At 61.3% G+C, this 5,314-nt stretch overlaps 1 protein-coding gene across 2 annotated transcripts in view; it reads right to left on the bottom strand.

Moving 5' to 3' along the window:
• Positions 1-5,292, bottom strand: part of SOGA1 (suppressor of glucose, autophagy associated 1) — a 28,260-nt gene extending 22,968 nt beyond the window's left edge. Inside the window, exon 1 of one of the 2 annotated variants that reach the window (XM_014941315.1) lies at positions 4,917-5,292. The gene's annotated coding sequence lies outside the window, so the exon portion shown is untranslated. The remainder of the gene's footprint in view (positions 1-4,916) is intronic. The other variant, XM_014941314.1, reaches the window with a different exon arrangement.
• Positions 5,293-5,314: the final 22 nt, after the last annotated feature.

Raw genomic sequence — 5,314 nt, 5'->3', positions numbered from 1 at the left:
GGGAATAAAATCAGAGGGGATTTCTAAAGGAAATTGCCTGGGGTGCAACGCCCAGGCACGTCCCCTGCCAGCAAGGGGATCCCAGCAAATGCAGCTCATGCTGGGGTGCAAGGGGTTGAAGAATGGGTAAGGGACACCCATGTGTGACACACGGGCATTGCTTTAGGCTCATTAACAGCAGCTCTAGCTCAGCTCTGACAGTAAACATCAGCCATCCTTCCATCCCTGTCACGCTGGAGGCCCTACCCCTGGCTGGGACACCAGCTCCCGCTCGGCAGCGAGGGGAAAAAAATCAACATTTCTCAGCTTTACACCTGCCCCCATAAATTACCAGGCAAACAGCTGGGGGCTCTCTGCAACCCAACCCACTGCGTGCAGCATCCCCAAAGGGCAAGAGGCTGCAAAGCTCCTTCCAGGGTGGCTCCTGGTGGGGTGACACACGGCAGAGCCCTGCACCCCATTATCGGGACCCCTAGGCATGGTCCCTGCCCCTGTGGTGGCCGGGCAGGATCTGAGCAACAGCAGAGCTGGGACCCGATGCCAACAAAGGCTGCCCAAATGCCATCTCCGGGTCTCCCATGCAGCCCCATGCTCTCAGCTGGTGGCGTGCACCAGTCCCTGGCTGCCTTGGGGGGGAAAAGAGGCACCCACCCACCCTACATATTTCTCCACGGAGCTGGGAAATGGACTCAGCCCCCGAGGGACGGAGGGTGACGCAGGGCAGGCAGGGCTGTGCTCCCAGCATTACGTGGCTTTTGCCGAAGCCCCTTTCCCGCGGAGAGGAGACCAAGGATCCCCCCCTCCCCATCCTCCTCCTCGCTCCAAACCCTCTCCCGTGCCCACTCTTTGTCTGCCTGTCCCTCCGCAGCTGCTGCCGTATCGCATCTCACATTTTCCAGCCCGCTGAGCAGGGCCGGGAGCCGCTCTCCATCGCACGGCTCAGCAACAACCAGACAGGGCAAGGACACCCGAGACACCTCCTCCCTCCCTGGGCTGCCAACCCGGCCATGAGAAACAGCATTTTTTTTTGTGGGGGGAAACGCTTGAAATAACCTATTTACAGGGGGGGGGGGGTCACGGCAGGTGCGTCCACCCGAGGCAAAAGGAGACACCAGCCTGCAGTGCCCAGAGCAGGAGAAAGGAAGGTAGAGCATCGCAAAAATCTGGGTTGCAAAGAGAAATGGGTGAAATGTGCTTAAAGAACGTAGATTTTATTGTAGCAGGCGAGGGAAGAAGCAACGTGAGCTGGCACCGCTACGGAGGGCTGCGATGCGCTCTGCTGGGAAGCTCCGAAACCCAGCGTGCATCACACGGGCGTAGTAGTACCACGCACGCCCGGCCCGTGCCAAAACCCTCCCACCACCCCCAAAAATCCTCCTTTCTCTTTAAAAACACACCAGGTTTTACCCGGCTCCCATGAATACATTAAGAAAACATTCCTTTGTAGCAATTCGGGTGAGTCCTAGGAAATAAGTCACCTCTGATAAAGGTGATTCACCCCTACCCGTGGGGAGGGGAGCTGCCCAGGCCAGTGGCCACCCCTCTGCAGGGACCCTGCAGGCTGCCTGGCGAGGCAGGTGACACCCGTTGCTTGGGTTAGGGTTTTATTTTTGCCATAAGACCCCAAATCCCTGATTTTTTAGCAGAGAGGGCACACGCCAGCACCCTGTTGCAGCCCAGCATATATTTTATGTCCCTTGCTGGAAAAAAAGAGGCAAAACTTCCACCTTTTTCTTTTTTTTTTTCTGAGCACAAGGGGTGTGGGCATCTGGCTGAGGCTTCTGCTCAGCTGGAGCCAGGGTACCACCACCCTGGTCTCCTGCTCTGCTTCCAGGAGGTGTGAGCTATGACACCAAAGCATGGTTATAAGCAGGATGCACACACCAGGGAGGTGTTCACAGAGGGACCCCCACGCTGGCATGAGCACACACGGGAGATGCCACGGCCAAGAAGGGAGGAGGCCACCAGCATCCAGCATCCCCATGGTGCTCCTAGGTGCACCTCCCCAGCATCTCCCTGCTTTCCCCACCACTCCTGGTTGGGGGATTTGAGTCGCCAGCCCCCATGGCAGGTAAAATACTCGCACCCCACAGGCCTGCAGCTTGCCAGGAAGAAGATGACATGGAAATGGAGGAAGCGACCGTGCGGTCCACAGGCACTGCAGCCTCCACATGCACGTTCTTGGGAACCGGAGAGGCCTCATCTGTATTTTTCCAACTCTCAGTAAATCAAAGCCCTTAAGCTCTTGCTGCTAATTCTGGCAGGAGTTGGGACACCAGCTGGGAACCAGGGCTTTGCTAATGGACAAAGGGCCTGATTGAGCATCTTCAAGCGCGTCACCCAATGCCTAGCTCCCGATAATCCCAACGCATTTACAAACTTTGGCACCGGTGGTTGAGAGCTGGCCTGATTTCCAACCTGTGACACCCGAGGAGCAGCCAGCGAGACCCAGCACCTACCCCTGAGCCCCCCCCCACCCCGGCAGATGATCGCCCAAGCATCTCCATCCACAGCTCCACCCTGAAGAAGAGCAGAGGGAGCAAAATGCCTGCAGCCCCAGCGGGATGTGGTACCCGGTGGGTTTTTGTGCCCACCTCACAGCAGGCAGCATGTGCCAAGGTACATGGGGTCAATGTGTGACCAGAGGTGGAACAGCCCCAGGTCCCTGTCCCCACATGGCACATCTGCCCCGGCTTCACCATGTGCCCATGAACCAGGCAGCCACACTGCACGCCTGGAAAAAAGCCCCAGGGAGAATGGGAACCAGTGGAAAGAAGCGAGCTGGAAAATCCCCCCAGGGGCTGGCAGGCGGGGAGGGCAGCGGGGAGCATCCCACCCTCTGCCAGGCTGAGCATCCCACCCTGTGCCAGGCCGAGTTGTGCCCCACCACGCAGGGTCAGGCTGTGCCATGCTGTGCTCTGGGATGCCAAACCGGGCTGAGCCAAACTGTGCCATGCTGAGCTGTGCCAGCCCAGGCTGTGCTGAGCGTTGCCATGCCAGGTCTGGCCATGCCGTGCTGAGCCAAGCTGTGCCCAGCTATGCCATGCCAGGGCAAGTCATGCCAGGCAAAGCTAGCCCACATTGTGTTAATACATGTCCTGTGCCAAAGCCTGCCATGCCAAGCAGTGCCCAGCCGTGCCACGCCATGCTGGACCATGGCCAGCTGGGCCATGCTGTGCCAAGCTGAGCTTTGCCCTGTGTCCATGCCAGGCTTCGGGGAGCCATGCCCTGCAGCCAGCCACGCCACGCTCTGCTGAGATGAGCCAAGCCCAGCCACAGCACGCCAGGCCATCCCCAGCCGTGCCACGCCACGCCGAGCTGAGCCCAGTGATGTGCCAGGCCATGTCTGGTGACACTGTGCTGGGCCGAGCCGTGCCAAGCCCTGCACCCACCCACGCTGCCCAACTGAGCCAGGCCAGGCCATGCTCAGCGATGCCATGCCATGTCAGAGCTCAGCAATGCTGTGCCCTGTGCCCAGCCATGCCCAGGGATGCTCTGCCATGCTGGGATGCCACTCCGTGCCCAGGGATGCTGTGCCATGCCATGACGTTCTCAGGGATGCTGTGACACGCTGAGCCATGCCCTGAGATGCCACTCCATGCCCAGGGACGCTGTGCCACGCTGAGCCATGCCCTGGGAAGTACATCACTCCGTGCTCAGTGACACTGAGCCATGCTACACCCAGGGATGCCACATCATGCCATGCCGTGGGATGCTATGCTGTGCCCAGGGATGCTGAGCCATGGTGTCCCGTGCCCTGGGATGCCACATTGTGCCCTGCTACTGCCCAGGGATGCTGTGCCATGCTGAGCTATGCCCAGGCACGCTAAGCCATGCTGACCCAGGCCCTGGGATGCTGTGTTGTGCCCAGGCATGCCAAGCCATGCTGACCTGTGCCCTGGGATGCCACTCCATGCCATGCTATGGCCAGGGATGCTGAGCCTTTCTAACCCATGCCCTGGGGTGCCATGCCGTGCCCAGGGATGTTGAATCATGCTATGGCCAGGGATGCTGAGCCTTTCTAACCCATGCCCTGGGGTGCCATGCCGTGCCCAGGGATGTTGAATCATGCTATGGCCAGGGATGCTGAGCCTTTCTAACCCATGCCCTGGGGTGCCATGCCGTGCCCAGGGATGTTGAATCATGCTATGGCCAGGGATGCTGAGCCTTTCTAACCCATGCCCTGGGGTGCCATGCCGTGCCCAGGGATGTTGAATCATGCTATGGCCAGGGATGCTGAGCCTTTCTAGCCCATGCCCTGGGGTGCCATGCTGTGCCCGGAGATGCTGAGCCATGGTGCCCCACGCCCTGGGATGCCACATTGTGTCATGCTACTGCCCAGGGATGCTGTGCCATGCTGAGCTATGCCCAGGCATGCCAAGCCATGCTGACCCAGGCCCTGGGATGCCACTCCATGCCATGCTATGGCCAGGGACGCTGTGCCACACTGAGCCATGCCCTCAGACGCCATGTGGTGCCACGCCATGCCCAGGGATGTTGAATCCCGCTATGGCCAGGGATGCTGAGCCTTTCTAACCCATGCCCTGGGGTGCCATGCTGTGCCCGGAGATGCTGAGCCATGGTGCCCCATGCCCTGGGATGCCACATTGTGTCATGCTACTGCCCAGGGATGCTGTGCCATGCTGAGCTATGCCCAGGCATGCCAAGCCATGCTGACCCAGGCCCTGGGATGCCACTCCATGCCATGCTATGGCCAGGGACGCTGTGCCACACTGAGCCATGCCCTCAGACGCCATGTGGTGCCACGCCATGCCCAGGGATGTTGAATCCCGCTATGGCCAGGGATGCTGAGCCTTTCTAACCCATGCCCTGGGGTGCCACGCTGTGCCCCGCCGCTGCCCAGGGATGCGGTGCCCCCCCCCGAGCCGTGCCCTGGGATGCCACGCCGTGCCCACCTTGAGATAGTCGTTCTCGGAGCGCAGATCCTCCAGCTCCCGGAGCAGCCCGTCGGTGCCGGCGTCCAGCAGCTCCTCGGTGAGGTCGGAGAAGGCGAGGGAGGTGCTGAGCTGCAGGCGGCTGCTGGCCACGGAGGCGGCCGAGGGCTCCTCGGGCAACGGCGAGGCCTCTCCGGCGGAGGGCGGGGGCGGCGGGGCGCTGCCGGGCGACTCGCCATCGCTGCCGCTGAGCCCCAGCTCCAGCGAGAGCAGCTTCGCCTCCTCCGAGGCGCTGCAGTCCGACACCTCCGAGCTGCTGTCGGTCAGGCTGCTCCCCGCCACCGACCCGGCCACCGCAGCCGCCGCCGTCGCTCCGGCTCCCGTTCTCCTCGCCCCGTTGGCCGCCGTCTCTACCCCCC

Source organism: Calidris pugnax, unplaced genomic scaffold (assembly GCF_001431845.1).
Source record: "Calidris pugnax isolate Ruff unplaced genomic scaffold, ASM143184v1 scaffold55, whole genome shotgun sequence".
Taxonomy (NCBI): domain Eukaryota; kingdom Metazoa; phylum Chordata; class Aves; order Charadriiformes; family Scolopacidae; genus Calidris; species Calidris pugnax.
The sequence above is the reverse complement of the archived record's forward strand: the minus strand, read 5'-3'. Positions and strand labels throughout refer to the sequence as shown.